Below are 18,146 nucleotides of genomic sequence, written 5' to 3'. Positions count from 1 at the left end.
GCGTCTTGCTGCAAGCTTGAGTTGCTAGCCAAGGCTTTGTAGAGCTCCTCATTCTGTATTCCATTGATGAATATCGTGGATACTTCCCTTTTGGTTGGTCTCTCACCCAGGGGAATTCTCTTGAAGAGGCTCCTTAAGTGGGTCACATAATCTCAAATGTCCTCTCTCTCTTTTTGCTTGACATTCATAAGCTGCACTAATAGGTTATCGGAGTATCCAGGTTTGAAAAATTTCTCAATGAATAGATTTTTCAAGCCATTGAAATCAGCACACTCTGCAGCATCCAGACTTGTGTACCATGTCTGATCCTTATTGCCTAAGCACAGTCCAAAGGCTTGGGAGCATTGAGAAGGGTCAATGAGGCGGTTGTCTTTGTAGACTTGCTCAAACTTCTTTGGTATTTGTCCAGCTGCTTTGCTACCACATGGATTTTTTATTGACTCTTAAAGCCTTGGTTGACTCCCAACCCTGTCAGTAGCGATGTTGCCAATGCTGCAGTACTTTGTTCTGCGGCTATGTTATCTAGTAGCCGCTTTGTCAGGAGCTCGCTCAATGTGAGATCTCCTTCCAGTGCTCTCTTGCTCTTTGATTGATTCCTACCCACTAAGGCTAGCACTCTCTGGATCTCTTGCATTTTTAATCTCTGGCGCAAGTTCTTGGTTTGCTTATCCTAGTTGTATGCAGCTAAGCCTTGCAGAGCCTTGCGGGCTAATTTTCTCTCTTCCTCTAGGTCTGCTATGATGTCCTCTACCGGTCTACCATGGTATTCTAATTGCTTTTGAGCGTCGTATTGGTTCAATAAATGTTGGACAACCTCAGAAAAGTCTCCTAGGCTAAGCTTCTCATTGCCTCTATGACCTGAACTACCTCCTTCCATGTCTAGGAGTTCTTATGTTACCAAGTTGTCAATCAAGTTGATAAGGCCGGGTAGATCCACTTCCGCGGTATTGTCCGTTCTTGTTGTGTTCAGATTTTTGGCAGTGTTCTCCGCTTGGTCCTACCTTTGGGGATTCGATATCCTTTCTATGTCTTTGAGTCTTCTCTTATTGGTGAGTTCCTTCAAGTCCTTATGTCAAAGTGTGTTTCTTTTTACTTACAATCAGCCCTCAACTTTCCCTCATTCTGTGCGTGGATGCGCATCTGTGCTCTTTTCTATATATTGTGTGAAATGAGGCTTTTAGCTTTTCTTAATTGAGCTTCAAGTGGTGGAATTCAGAGTGAGTGAAAAAAAAAAAGGTGTGTGTAGCTCCGGTGCTCTTGTCCATGGGTTGGCTTGACAGGGTCGTGTATTTAGTTCCTGTGCTATCTCGTTCAGGGGTTGAGTTGGGGTCTTGCAATCAGCCCACAACACCAAACACCCTTTCAGATGGTTCAACCACAATCTCTAGGTTTGTAATTATGTGTGAGGCATTCGACTGGTTCTTCGAGTGCAGGTCACTCTTCTCGTTAGCTAGGGTTTGTCAATTTTCGAGATTCTCTCTCTCAGGCTGTGACCAATTTACTAGTGTCTGATTTTGAAAATCGGACATCCAATTTACCAATGTTGGATTTTGGGGATCAAACAGGTTTGAGTGCGATTGTCACAATAGGATAGGTGTGTGTCTCATCGAACAACTCAAGCTGGTCCGATTCTAGCAGTTCGATTGTCATGTGTCCAATTTTTCTGTGTCCGATTCTGGGACTTCGATCCTAGGAATCAGACATTTGATTTGACAAGTGTCTGATTTTAGGGTGTCCGATTCTAGATGGTCCGATTATGGAATCAGACAAGATGGGTCGGTCTAACTTTGTGGTCTAATCGTCACGATCAGACGGTCCAAGCCCGAGTGGTCTGATTTTCATGCGTCTGATTCTAAGAATTAAATGTCTGATTATGGATTTTCCAATTGTCACAATTTGAGAGGATGTCCGATTGGACCAGGTAGGATATCTGAGTGGTCCGATTATGGGGATCGGACGGTTCGGTTGGTCTGATTGTGGGAATTGGACATTGTGGGGGGGGTTCGATTCCGCTGACTGAAATGTGTGTCGATCCCTCATTTTCCAAAAATCCAAATGTAGATGTTGCTACTAGCTACCAAAACTTCCAAGAATCAAGGAGGAGTGTAGACCAAGGGCCTTCCATACTTGAATGTCACTGAAAATCCCGATATGCTTTGATTGATTTGATGCAGACCTGGATTTGCAAGCTCTCTCTCTCTCTCTCTCACACACACACACACAAAGCCAGAACTGTAAATGAGGGTTTCCCTAGTCACCTAGGACTTTAAGCCCTCACTGGCCTACACCTTAGCCTTCCCAAATCACTGGACCTTCGACCGCGACACATCTGAGCACTCTTTTGTTTTCATTTTCCCCTATTATTGCCCTATTCATGACTATTTTACAACAGTGAACTTCAAGCTTCCCTCTTTGATTTTTCCTATCTATCCTACTCTAAATGCAACAAAAATAAAAAATAGGGTACTGAATGGATTTCTCCTACTCAACCAATCATCAAAAACCAGAAATACTTACTTGTAGCATGGATTAAAATCCAAAACCTCCTATCTATCTCAAGCTTTGGTTTGGGGGTGAAACCCTTACTTTGATGCTCGATTTGAAGCGTGCAAGTGCTCAAGCTTGAATTCGTTAGTCCCTGCAACGGAACCAAAATGTAGAGGCGAGCACAAGCTCAACTGCCAAGACCCACGAACCACTTACTGTTCAAGCATTCTAAGCGAGCACTAATGGCTACCTCTCACATAGCCGACGTGCTATCCCTTTCTATGAGTGTAGTGAGCTTACCTTGATGCCCAATTGATTTGCTTTCTCTCTCAAGCACTCCGATCGCTCCACAAGCTTAAGCATCCTCAAGCCTCCACCTCCAAGCTCCATCCTCCATAGCTATGCGCGAAACAAGGGAAAAGAAGAGAATAGAAGAGAGAGGATGGTGGAGAGCTTCACCTCCTTGATCCCTTACCCTCACACACTCACTCCCTCACACTCTCACACTTCCTCCCTCAAGCACACACAAGCAAGCAAAGAGAAGGGAAGGAGAGAAGAAGAAGAGTCCACTTTGCCACACATCAAAGAATGAGCTCTCATTCCTCTTTTGAACTTTATATACAAAGCCCTAAATCCCATTTGGGCAGTCATCCCCTTTTTACATGGCCGACTAGGCCATTTTTTCCATTGTTCTCCTATCTTCCTAGCTTCCTTCCTACCACCCATTTATATTTGCAATTTGTATAGGTCAGAGCCTGATGCTCTTAAAATAAATCACGGTGCGCCTTGCGCTCTTTTACAAAAGTATTGACTTGTGTTTTTTCTTGAGTGCCTCGCCTTGATTTAGGAATTTTTCACACTTCTTGTGTTCCTGATTTTTCTTGGCATGCCTTCATTCTCCATTCTACTTTTGCCTTGGATTTTTCTTTTGCTTTAGATTTTCTGGATTTTCCACCTTGTTTGTTTGAGGGTTAACAACTTGACATAGGTACTAGCCTCCTACAACTCACAAGATGGCATCCAATATGGCACAGTTGCCCTCAAGTGTTGACACCATAACCAAGAAGTACAATCTAATAAAAGCCATGAAACATAGTAAAGCAAGCTTAGCAAGGTGAAGCAAGGGGGCCAAGTGCAATGAGTATGATGGCAACTTGTACATGTATAGTTGAAGGTTGGCATAACACTTGTTAATATACTAGGGAGGGAAATACATTGTCATTGATTGCTTCTTTACTACATATGATATGTCCAGATTTAAGGCAAGCTCATTATCCTGTATTCCATGTCCAGCTATAGATAGCAAAGTTTTGACATTAAGAAAGCAAGAAAATTATGGCCTTGCTTTTGGGATCAAAGTTATTAAGATTAGCGGGAAGCTTCTAGACTAGCATCTTTGTCTTGAATCCATGTCCATGCCATTAAATTTCCATTTGTAGACCTTCCTTGATGAGATGATAATACTACATATGTTCTTATTTCCCCTTATTCTTGATTAGATATCCCCATTAAATCTTACCTGAACTATAATGGACTATGCTTGCATGTGCTAGAAAAGCCTATAGGTTCATCTTGTGCAAAGAAGGTTGTTGTTGTGTAGAGAGAGAGAGTCTCAAGCCACATAAATCTTAGTCATTTCTTTCCTCTTCCATACTCTTGAAGGGAACCTTACATGCTTGTGTATACCTCATTTGCTATTTCTGCCTAAACTTAGATTTAAGGTAGATGAAAGCAACAGAAGACACTAGATTTAATTGCAATTTTTGGTTCTATGCGAGCTAAGTTGTTTGATTGACCAGGAGTCAGAGTTCTCCTGGAAGTGAATTGCTGGGAGAGGAGTCCACTTACATGCTAATTTTTTGGAGTTCGTTTTTTGAGTTTTGAGTTATTTATTTTGCAAGATTTGATAGGGTGTATACGCTAGAGTTTTCCTAGCATTACGTTGTACTTAACATATGTACCGACTCCTAGCTTGTCATGCTTGCTTCACGAGACCCCACATCTTTTTGGCCATCACGCGTGGTGCAACGCTGCAACACTACAAGGATAAGAAACAAAAGGGTGTAGGGAGATTGAGAGATGGAACAAGATGAAAGAAAGAGAATTTATAATTTGGAATATTTAATGGAGACAAATAGAGGTGAAATTGAGTGACTCATTTCATACACTTCAACATAGCAATCAATCTACAATACATCTAATAGATATGAAAGATATGCCCAAGACAAAGGCATATGCACACCATTGGGATGATAGCCCAACACAAACTAAGACAATGGCTCAATATACATGCTGATACATGAATAATTTCTATTGAACATAATCCAAAAGTTGTAGGTAACACCTCAAAATCTCATGCATACGTAAATCTGCTATTAGAGGATGATAAGTGATACTACTGTAAACAAGACATATGAATAGAAATACATAAGCCCCTGTAAATACCCTCTATGGGCCTTCACAAGCACTTCATCCCTCTAATTATAGTTTTATTATAGAAATAGAACATGGTATAGATGTTACCCTAAATTCAAGAGAAACTCTATCTTTATTATCTATACTATATCTACCAAAGGTAGAGATCAAGAATCAAGTAGCTGAACTCAAGAAAAGCCCTATTTGAGCATCAAATATCCATTTCCAGCTTACTTTCATATTCTTGACTACTATACACAACCCAAACTCGGGGAAATTACTATATGCATCTCTCCTCCAATGCATGATACTCCAATCCACTTACTTTTTTTGGCTCTTTCCCCACCTTTTTCTTGTGTCCTCTCCTAATTAGCATGCCATCTCCTTTACCTTTGTGGCCACATTGGACAATAACTGCCCAATCAGTCATGTTGGTGCCCCTAAATCTACAATGAATGGTCTTCTTGATCTCACGCCTGATTCATTCTATAGAAAAAGCATGAACATTCAAAGAACACTTCCACAAGATAGAGAATATCCTACTTTCACACTATGTCAAAAATCCCATAGAAGCACAATGCCATCCCAAGGGCCATGGCTAGGATTTTCTTCACCCAAAGTTGTATATATATTGCTTAAGGTGGTAAACCACTACTTAGATACATATGGTCATCCGTATAGGAAGGTTTTCCCTTAAAGTAGGCGAGAACTAGTGAGATTTTCGTTTGAGGTTATAGTCTCGATCTTTATCCTGTGATAAGGAAGGAAACCTATATGAGTCCAATGTGATTTAGCATTCGAAGGCTTGGGATGAACGAGGCAAGGTGGAAACCTGATTTTTGGGTTGGTTTACTCTTAAAAGTGGTTGTAATTATGATAGTAATACAAATTATTATGCTTTTTAAAAGAAGCATTTTGGTTTTTGTATTTAAGGGCATGTCAATGAATCCCATGTAAAGATTAATTAAGGAAGTTGTTTTTATATGTTTCATAGTGTGAGTAGTATGCTTGTTTAGATAACTCAAATACACCATTTATTGATGGGAAGCAAGTGGACCATCTTTCCTATGAAACCTTCCTATAATTAGGTGGACCCAATTAGCTAGGTTGATTTCCCCAAAGTTTAGAAAACTTGATTGACAAACATGACTTTTCCCAAGGTCAAGTCTTAAAGCCGGCTAAGCTTTGTTTTAGGAGGCTAGTGTGAGACTATGCCTCATGGGCAGAGGGATTAACACTCAACTTTCCTTTACTTCTCACTCTAATTGAATCAAGTGTAGTGCTTTGCTGCCTTGAGTCTCTAATGGCTCACTCAATAGTGACCATGTTAGTTAGATGCTAGACTAATGTTAGAGATCATAGTTGTGCAATTAGAAATCCATAGGTTGATTCTTGTGGGATGAGGTCAAGCACTTGGCTTGTGAGGTAGACCTAGGGAACACATAGTTGCCTAAATGTGCACACTCACAAGTAGCATAGATGGTGTCGATGACTAGGATCAAATTCCTAGATGAGTACCAAACTACCATCCCTATGATTTAGGGTCAAGTACATTTTAGAAGACAATATTATTTTGGCTTTGCATTGATTACTTGGATTGAGCCAAGTAATAGTAAAAAAATAAATATATGATTCTTTGATGAGCTTCTTGATAGGCTTCAAGGGGATAAGATCTTCTCTAAATGTGATATAAGGTCATCTTCTCTAAAAGAATATATCCCAAAGATTGCCTTCCATATAAGGTACAAACACTATGAGTTTATTGTAATGTCCTTTGGTTTGTGACTAAATCTTTATTACCTTCAATAAGTTGGTAGAAGGCATCTTTAGGTCTTACCTTAATGAGTTCATCCTATTACTTTCAATAGGTTGATAGAAGGCATCTTTAGGTCTTACCTTAATGAGTTCATCCTCATTTTCCTTGATGGCATCTTAACCTACTCTAAAAACAAAGGGGACCTCAAAGAGAAAAATTGTACTTGAAACATTTAAAATACACAAGTACTATCATTAAGAAGAGCAAGAGTGCATTCTTTAAGAAGAAAATAAATTCATAGTATCCAAGAAGAGAATTACATTAGGCCCAACCAAGGTCAAGGATGTACATGAATGCCATCTCCAAATTCGGTCAAGAAAGTACAAAGATTTTTGAATTTGACTAGATGATATTGAGTTTTCATCAAGGATTATGCTTAATAGTTGCAGCACCCCCCCTCCCCCCCCTCAACAACTTGTTAGAGAAGCAAACTTATATTGTATAGACCCAATTGAGCAATCCATCTTTGAAAAGTGCAAGAAAGTTTTGGTGATAGTTCTCATCCTAAACCTTTCTTATTAAAACCAAGAGGTGGAGGTTGTGATGATGATAAATGCTAGCTCTTTGCCACTAGGTTGTGTACTCATGCAAGAGGGTTGGTCTACTCTTCAATGAAGCTGAAGACACATTAAATAAACTATGCAACATGTGACTTAGAGTTGTGAATAATGATTCATGCTCTCAAATTATAGAGACAATATTTACTTGCAAAAACAAGTTTACCTTAGTCACTGATCATAAGAGTTGTTTTAGGTTTTGAATGGGTGACACTATCTCACATTGCTTAACTTTTTTGACCCTACCATGAATGTGGAAGCCTCCAAGAATATGTTGGATGAAATAGATGAACAACTTAGATAAATGGATCTTCAAGAAAGGAGACATGGTGTTTCTTTGTTTCTACCCAAAGAAGAGCTCACTAACATTGGGTGAATTCTCAAGAAGATGAGCCCAAGTTACTATAGGCCTTACAAAATCCTCAAATACCTAGGGACTAATGCATACAAGTTGCAAATTTGCAAGTACTTAAAAGTCCACAATGTATTCTAGTATGTTAGCTTGTTAAAAACCTATATACCCAACCATATGCATGTTCTTGATGATCAATAATTTGTAATGCCAAGCCACATTTTCTTTAAGCTTCAACTTCAAAGCATAGTTGATGAAAAGGAGAGAATGCATACAGGTAGAACTCTTAGGGAATACAAGATGCTACTTGGATTGATGAGGATACTTTATGTAAATAATACCCATAGATTTTCTTGAGGTGAGGACATCTCGATTCCTATAAGGGGGAGAGAATATAATATTGTGTGTTCTATATGTGAATGGAGATCTGCAAATTCTAAGGTTAATAATCAAACAAAAATTTTCGTGTAACTAAAGCAAGTAGTCATCATTTCAAGCCTCATGATCATTATCATCAACAAACTGTCATAGAACATAACAAACAGAACAAAGGAGAAATCACAACCATAACTACACACGCGCGCGCACATACGCACACATGTTGTCACATGGAATTTGCACAAAAGTATGTGAAAGTTGCTCACCGCAGGGACACTTTGTGATGGGAGAACTCAATGTAAGTAATTATCCAAAAGAATTTTAGATTCAAGAATAATGATGAAACAAATCCTTTGATTAAAGATTTAGACAAGATACAAGATCAAAAGATTCTCGGATTTGATCAAAAGATCTCGAGAATGACAAGGTTGAAATCTCGAACTAAGAGAGAAGACAAGAAGGTGGAATGTTAGGATTTGAGGAAGGATTTTCAAGGAAGCCGAGGAGCACCAAGCTTGAACTCAAGCCACCTTCATGAGCGACTCGATGGTGGAAACTTCAATGTAGGGGAGGGGCTTAAAGCTTGACCTCAAGCCTTCTCTCCCCAATTTGATGTGGCAAGTTCCTTGAAGAGGGCGAGGGATACAAGCTCCACCTCTAGCCTCGCTTATTTGATTTTGATGGCCCTCCTCCAAGCTCTCCTAATCCTCTTTTTATAGTTTTTCCTCCACTTCCTCTTACGTTGTGTTTTTTCTTTATCCAAAAAAGCCTAAGGCATTTTAGCTTTTTTTAAAAACATTAAGATTTATGTTTTATAACACTGAACGCGTCGTTTATTCTCTTCATTTGACTCTTAACGTAATAAGCTTTTTCACCACCCCTCCTCGACCATGTCTGCGTAATGTTTTTCCGCAGCCTTCTTCTGAACGTAACGTTCTTAATATTCTCTTGTTGCTTGGTTAACGTTGAGCACAAGTTATATCATCCACTGTTGGAGCTATCTTTCCAACATATACTGTGGTCTGTGGCTTATCAGGTAGAAGAAGAGGGGCGACACCCTTAGCACCCATTCACTCTGATTTCCTCCTTCATTGATGCTTGTAGCCCCTCAATCTCCATCTTCAATTGCTCTGGAGGATAAATCTTCTCAAGGATAGCAGCAGCCTTCTCTGTTTTATCCTTTCTAAACAGCCAGCGTAGAGACTCTTGCAGTAAGAATAACATGAGGAAGAACTGGAGAATGGCAGGTACTGCTGCAACCCCAAGCATGCACCTCCAAGTGCCAGGTACCTTTGTAAAGGCCAAATTGATGACATAAAAGAAGTATTAGCCACTTGTAATGAAGAGCACATTGGTGCTTACTAAGGCCCCCTATACTTGGCGGGGAAAGCCTCAGCTATATACAGAGGAGCAGTCATTGATGCTGTCCCAGCTAGTCCGAGCCCCACAGGCCGCCCCCATGAGAATGGCTCCAAGTATAAACAGTAGGTCTGCAAATAGAATTGCACGTCTACGCCCAAACTTGCCATTGATCCATCCACCAATAGCTGCTCCGACTGTAGCGCCTGCAATTGCCATGCTGACAATGATCTCCTGCAGAACAAAGGTCCAGCTTGAACAAAGGAATGGGAGCTTCCATAATGATGATGAGTCGGCTGATCAGTCGACCTCTCCTTGTGAATTACTGATGATCGTCCAATTATAAGCGCTCATGCTGTAGTCTTTCGTCACCCACAAGAAGAAGAAGAAGAAGAAGAAGAAGAAGAAGAACAGTAGCTGGTCGATCTCTCTTCTTCTGGAATGTCAGTCCGGCGCCATCATCAATTTTCTGAATTGCATGCAATGATCCCTCGTATAACTCAGTTAAAATGTCCTCTATGACATCTCCCTTGCCAAGGCAATTATACAAAGATCGGAGATCAGAAAAGCAGCCGCCATCTTCTGCGTATGTCGTCGTCCCATCATTCGTGTAGGATGTCGCCACCTTACGTATCTTCAATAGCGGCCACCAAATCTGCATTTGTTGGATGCTTTGGAGATCCTTGAATATTGTTTAAAAAAATCCAACTGCAATGGGTGATGTAACATCTGTTTTTAAACTGGATTAACTTTACTTTAATTTCATCTGGGCATTCTTCATGCTGAATAGAGTCTGTAATTTTTAATGAACAGATTTATAGTTCCCATAAAATTCACATCTACAACTGGATTGGAAAGAAGCTCATCAATTATCCCTTCATTCCCTTCAAGAGCAGCATCAATAAGTCTTTGGAATACAATGTACTCATCTTCCTCCGACGTGAAAACATGTCTCTTGTAGCCTTTAAGATATGAATCTATAGTGCGCGCACACGCCCACGCACACACACACACATGCATAGACAAAAAGAGGGAGAAGAGGGAGGAATAGAGATGAGAGGGACACAAGTAGTATGAATGTAACCAATTGATGACGATGAAAAAATTAGCATCAACAAATTTGGATCCTATCTCATGTTTCCCCACTCGAAATTATCTCCTCATCAGCCCATTGTTAATATCATGTCTACCTCCTCCCAGCCAACAAACCATCACTTAAATATCTTTTTGTATCAACCATTACCTTTTTTATAGCCTCCATAGTCTTACTTTCCATCCTCAACCCATTCAAAATACCCCAAAGCTCTAATCTCTACTCAACAAAGGAAATTATCCCAAAGAACCATCCTCCATAAGTCAGAATACATCTTTCATAGGCATACATTATACCTTTATCTTGCCCCTCTAAAGAACATTCCTCATTTGTTTAAGAATGACAAAGACTCAAGGAGAGACGGATAAGGATGTGCCAGAAGAGTTTGTTGCTTGTAATGGATCCAAAGCAAAGGAGTGTGGGAGATTGACAAGAGGTGGTGTTGAGAACAAGGTCCCTACTGCAATAAAGTAGGTTCCCTCCCTTATTTTAAATACATTTGATATGATATATACTAGGTGATATCATTTGGAAATGTTAAGACACTATGTAATACAACTACTAGATTTTTGATATCCTTATGATGTCTGAAAACTTTAGTAGGTGGACAATAAATTAGTAGCCTACTAGGAGGGAATTTCAAAATGGAGCATCTACTTGCATAGTACACTACTTTGCAATAGTTAGAATAACTTACTTTGAATAATTTCTCTACTTATAATTATTATTAAATGATTTTCGGGTAGAGAGAAGAATAGTATAATCAAAGTTCTATACATTAAATTCTAAAATTTCTTCCTCTAAATTATGCTCAATGAAACATTGAGGGCGAAACTTAAATATGGATTTCCTTTTAAAAAGGTTAGACTCAAAGGATGTTAGGTTAATACTTGGTTTTTCTTGAGAGGAGAAATGACCAATTAGGTGATAACTAGGTAATCTAAGTAAGTACAAAAAGGATAGGTTATCTTGGTAAGGGTTAACAATCTTGAGGTTGTTTTAAAAATCTTGAGGGTCAAGGATAGTAAGTATATTTTAAACTTATAAGTAGCATCATTTTCTTAAATTCGTAAGGTATCATCCTTGCTATGAAGGTTAAAGGCAAATATAAGTTAAGGTAAGCTAGTTGGATAAAAGCTACCGATGCACCACCCGGGTCTAACACCCATAGCATCAACTTGTCACTTATCATGTGTATAAGAAGGCATCCCCCTAGATCATAGATCAAAATACTCAGCATTTGTACAGCTCTTGACCCATACCTACCTAGTACCCCCTCTAGGGTCATAAGGCCTTGGGTGTGTATCATATACTAGAGGTTGTTGAATCTCCATATATATGCTATCAATGCACCCATCAACAAACACATAGCAACATGTGTGCTCTTTCAAAGTCAAGTGCATGGAATTCTTCTTATACTAACAATTGTATACCATATCAAATATAAACTAAGCCTCACTTGCATCCAACACATGCAGATCGGCATCACCGAAAATAGTGAAGTAGTCCATACCTTGAAGCATCTTTGAATTGCCTATCAAGGCCTCTAACAAAGTGTCCGAAACATTCTCCATTTGTGGATCATCACATCTAACATTCTATAAAGGCATACTCATAGCTATCTATTTTATTGTAAATGAGGTTATAGGCCTCTTTACACATCTTTACTTTAATACTTAACGTCTATGCAAAATATATCCAAAATCACATAATTTCTAGCATGCATGTATAAGTGCACATGTGCACATGCATGCATGTGTGCGGACATGCACACACTCACAAAAGATCTTGTTGAGTAAATCACAAAACTAAATAAGCTAATATCAAATGATCAAGAAGACTCTAAAGGGCCTTGATGTATGCATTATTGGTGAAATTATAAAAACAAACTTGGGATTGGGCGACAAAAAAGTTGTGTGCAATTTGCTTAGTCTATTGTTGAAATTTCTCTCTTAGCCACTTCATGGATTTAATAATTTATTGTATACATTTATCATCTAATAATTAGACTCTTTGATGTTTACTTTTAGGTAAGTTCTTTGCCTTTTAGGTTAGCCTCTACCATGGCCTTGGCATGCCCTTGTGATATACATTACCTTATTTTCTAAATCTTATTTTTGACATTATTTTCTAAATTTTTAATAATTTTTGTATTATATTTTACACTTTCTAAAGGAGAAAGATAATACTCAAAGTTGTGCTTCTATACATAAATTAAGCATAGAGATCAGATACATACGAACATCATAGAATCAAACTCCATCTTAGCATAAAACGAAGTTTAGAAGAAGGAGATTTCTCTTACCATTATAAAGCACAAAGATCCCAAATATGATCACAATTAGAATGCCAATAAGTACTATTGATCCTTAATGAGGTAAAAAATAGAAGTCGTGTCCACAAAATTTGAGAAATTTTGTATAGTCTTTCCATAGAACTAACGTGAAGACAATGCTCAAGAGAAACCCCATGTCCTCAAGGGGTATGCCATCAAAATGAAGATGCGGTGTCTCAAGGCATCAAAGTATTGGTATCTCCCAAGTGTGGAAGTCTAAAGCTTGAGACACAATGAATCATTTTATGCTAAGTGCAAGATCCACTCATACAACAATGAAATCCTCAAATAAGGCCTCAATTGCATCCTAGGCCCTTCTTGGGTCTTCAAATTGTTCTACTATTTAGATGTACATGTTATTGATCAATGCAATAGGTGCCCTACTAGAAAATTGTGTTTGAGAAATGAACTTTGTGCATCTAAATTGCATATAGCTTCAATGGGACTAATGCCCTACTAATGCTAAATGATGGTTCATTCTCCTTGCTCCTTGGCATGATTGTAAATGAAATCTTGAGAGGTGACTCCCACTTGCAATGCATAGAAACAATAGTGCTCTTAACATGCTCATGATATTGTGAACTATGTGTAGTGCAAGTCAATGGTGTAGAAAGTTACTCTTCTTTACTATCAACTCCTTTGATGTGGAACTTCATTCTCTCACTACACAAAAATGGCAATCTAAGCCAAAAACATCAACTATGTGATAAAAATCCAAGAAAAATAAAGACTAAAAATTCTAGCATAGCTTTCCTCAACTACAAAAGCTCGAAAGCATTAACCAAATAAAAAGGCACATAGCTAGAGTCCTACCTATTGTCTAGGCTTGGGTTTTTTTATTTCTTTCTTTCTTGTGGTAGCATAAAAACACATTCAACATGTGAGGGGCTTCCATTGATCTTTAGTCTATTGGAGTGTTTTGGGACCAACTCAACTACACCTTGATAAGGAGGCATTTCACTAGTGACTTTGATTTGACTTGGAAGAGAGGAGATATCTAATCCACATATATCCAAGAACTTAGAGTAGTACTGAAACAGAAATCCACTTAGGATCCATGGTGTTTCTTCTTCATAGCCCTTATTGAAAGTTGTACCTCATTAAAGTTGAAAGGCCCCTCCAAAAATAGTGCCAAATCAATATTAATCATTAGACAATGCTTTTAAAGGAAAAAACATATCTCTATTGTTGTAATCATCAAAAAGTTGATGCTACGTACCCATAATAGATGAGAGATGGTGATGAAAAGCCTTGTGGTAATAGCCTCCTCATTTTACTATATCTATTAACCTCACCATCCTCAATACAATAGTAAAAGTTTCTTTATCTTGATTCATCTTCAAAGAGGTTTAAAGTAATCTTTTAGATGCTTCAAATTCCTCGTCAAATTTAGCTCTAAACTAAACCCTACACACATCACACATAACATATAAGTCTCACATGGATTCTAATATAGAAGGGATTCTTAAAAACCCATTTTAAAAAACTCTTTACATATAGAATGTTATCATTTAATGGGGATATTCACATGTTGAATAGGAAAAGAGCATGTTTATTTCATGATAGATTTATAAAAAATAGGTTTTCAAATTAGCATTTAATGAACACATATGGCAGTGGGTTGACATAGCGCCAACCACTTGAGAATTTACACTTAAATTTTATCCTCCCAATTCTTAATGTAGTTTTCATCTTTCTATGGCACATAAAGTAGAATGCCATCATCAAGAATGAGAAGAGCATCAAGGATATTGATTTGACATGCTAAAAGAGAATCATAGTGTCTCCTACCCAAAGAAGCCTTGTAGCACCCATAGCATTTTGAGGTATCAATAACAAAAGAGAGTACCATTTCCCAATTGTACATTGGGTGATCTTGCTAGCACATGCATTATTTAGTATAGTAACAAATTCAAACTACTTGATGAAAGAGATATTCCATTTAAAGAGATGACGACCTTATGCATTCTTTCCTCACATAGCAAATCCTAAGAGTAATCATGATCATGGAGTGGTTTGAATAAGCACATGCATCTAGTCCCTTGTCACTTGGTCTAAGAGGATCCACCTTCTCCCTGCACAAAAGAAACACCTATCTGGTCAATCAACTCATTGCATGTGATTTGCATGAAGATTATGCCAGGTGAGGTCCATTGTTCCTTTTTTGCTAGCTTGGTGAGGTCAACTAATCGTTGCTCCATGAAAAGGATTTCCCATACATCATTCTTTCTCCCCATCATGCAACTTGAGCTCAATAACCCATCTAGTTATTTGTTTTTTAGGTTTCAACACTCAACCAAAACTGAGGTTTCATCTCTAATTTGACTCCTAAGCTACTCCCATTTCCTCTTCCTTCTAGTAGAGATAATAGAGCATAAGCAAATGTCACATCCACAACTCACCCAGATTTTAGTGTATACTGTGAATACACTTCCTTAATCATCATTGAATAACATATTAGGTGCACAAACACCTTATATGAGAGTACATCCTCTCCCTTTTCCTAAGGCCTTTACAAACATAGAGTAGCAATCTAGCTAGTCTTGATGCCAGGAGGCATATTCCACGGTGGATTCCGTGAGGTTTTGCGGTGGATTCCGTAAAATTTTATTACCGGGGCTCATACATAAGGTGGATTCTTTGTGCGAAAAGTCGATGTGGACGCCTATCCTTTTCAGGTATCTTGTTAATTTAATGTGTAAGTGGGTGATTCCATAGCGGGTGATTCTGTAAAATACATATTTAAATTAATAAACGTTTATGAGTTTAGAGTGCGCGCTCGTAATAAATTAAGGTTAGGATTGAGTTCTAACCAATTTATTTATTTTGTAGCTGAAGACTACTAGGTATTCACTTTTGTCGGTTTAATTGTATTATTTTTCTAACAATTGTGAATGCTTCAGTCGATGTAGAGCAAGCAACGATGGCATTGGGAAGCATTGGAGGATAGCATATATTGAAATTATTATCAATTTTTTATGGGCGCACATCTTAGGCATGGCGCCAATATTTTGATGTGCTTATTTATTAAAGCACTTGATATTTATTTATTACTTTTGTATGCGCGTGGGCGTACGATTTAAATATTTGTATTGGACATTGTATTTGGATACTGTCTGACTCCTTGGGCACCCAATAGCTTTAATTCTTTAGTGGCACAAAAGCAAACACAAAAGCTAAAGCGTGCTAATTGTAAATTGGGCTATTTTTTGAGCTTGAAGATCAATAATATATAAAAAATACATGCTTTGTGGAGCGCTCACACAAGGCATGGGGGAAAATTATACCGAATTAGTCTCTTGCTTCATGTTGTGCAAGCTTTCTTCCTTGTTTTTTGTGCAAAAGTAGAGTTCTTTTGTTCTTGGGGACCTTCCGACACTCACTACGCGCGCATAGGGCGTCCGATCTGTGCACCAAGTCTAGCTTTCCTATATTGCCTATATTGATCTCATGTAGCACCAAAGCAAATAGCTTCATATGCCTTATTAGTACTCTTTAATTTCATTTCTTTTTTCACCAAACAACACGTACCTCTTATGTTCCTTCAGAGAATCGTGAGAGTGTCCAGGAAGCAATTGGAGCTACATATCCAAAGTAACCTCACCCAAATGAGTATGCATGCTTGCTCATGGGGTTCATTATCTACTAACATTCAATATCATGTGTGTTCAACTCCAACTTTAAAAGCCCCTTACCTATAAATTAATCATGAATAAAACAAATGCTTTTCCTATTCAACCTATGAATATCCCCATCATATGATACCATTCTCTATGCAAAGAAGATATAATAAAGAGCTTTTAAACTTTCCATTTGCTGAATCCATGTGATAGATTTACATGCTTATGTGTGAAACCCCAATGGCCCTCGAGTAGTTTTGTAAATACCTCTCTTTTCTTAGCAAACTTTTCAATGACAATGTGGGCTACATTATATCCTTCCATTTATATTGTTAGCACTTACTTTCTCATGTTGAGATTAACCTTTTCTTTGCTATCATCCTCACTATTCGCAACTTTGAGCAATTCTCTTTCGTTGGTCTTTGCTTGCTTGACTTCTTTGGTTTCACAAAGTTTGTAGGGTTAAACTTTTGTGAGTTCGATATGTCAGTGCTTGCTATTGACACTACCAAAAAGGATCAAGAGGACTAGGAAAATCCCCTTTTTCTTGCACTTCAATTTTCCTCTCACCATTCTCATTCTCAGCCTTCTTAGTGCATTGATGAGAAAAATAATGTGACTCACGACACATGCAAGAAGCACCTAGGAAGGGAGATAAGTAGATGTCCAAGCCAGTTCAAGCCCTCTAGCATCCTAAATCTCCATGACCTACATAGGCTCCACTCTCCTATCCCACATAATATACACTTTGCACTCTGCTTTAGAGTTAGACAACATAGGTAGCATGTACAACACTTTACCCAAAGTACTTGCTAGGTTCTTAACATCCCCTTCTAGTATTGTGTGTGTAATCCTCAAATGGGACACTTGGATTGCAAACCTCAAGACCAAGACAAGACATGGGAAGAATTCCCCTAGAAACCAATTGAGTAGGAAAGGATCTACTCCCTTTCCATAGATGACCTAATTAACACTTGGAGAAACCTTTTCCTACGAATCTATAGTAGTGCATATTGCAAAGGGCCCAATAAGTGCCATTTAAAAATATTTCGAACTCGTCTTCTATATGTGGTGACTCTCCCCATAAATAAAAGAAGACCCTAGTAGTTGAAAAATTGAAATATGTAAAGAAAATAGATTGAAAATATATTCAAAAAATGTGAACTAATACACGTAACCATCCAAGGTTTGAATCCCTAAGATTTGAAATGTCATGGAAGGTGCAAGATTTGCATTATGTAAGATAACCTTAGCATATCTTGCATGTTATACTTGTATACCTTATATACCTTATATATCTTGCATTGTGTAAGATCCTTATGACAGTGACAATGTGATATGGTGCCAATAGCCTTACCACAGCCTTAGTTGTATTTGACATGGAGAAATTTTCCATTTTTTCTATTTCTTTTACCGTGCTTTAAAAGAGGAGGAAATTCCTAGCTTCTTTAAGCCAAAATTTTGCCTTATTTATTACTACATCTGTTGTAAAAGTTCAAGATTTTAAACCTTCTTACAATTTGGAAAGTTAGTTTTTCAAAATTTTGAAAATCCTTTTTTTCATTAAGCCTCGATTTCTCATGAGCAATATTCAAACTTGTGCCAAGCCGCGGCGCCCGGGCCTAGTGCATTCATCTTCGATCTAGATTTGGTGCAATGTATCATTGTCTCTTGCTTTTTTTAATATATAAATACATTTTCCAATGTGAAAATTTTGGTGGATCGAGACGGAAA

Source organism: Lygodium microphyllum, chromosome 12 (genome assembly GCF_053477565.2).
Source record: "Lygodium microphyllum isolate KBCC chromosome 12, Lygodium_microphyllum_v1.1.10, whole genome shotgun sequence".
NCBI classification, from domain to species: Eukaryota; Viridiplantae; Streptophyta; class Polypodiopsida; order Schizaeales; family Lygodiaceae; genus Lygodium; species Lygodium microphyllum.
Note: the sequence above shows the minus strand (reverse complement) of the source record.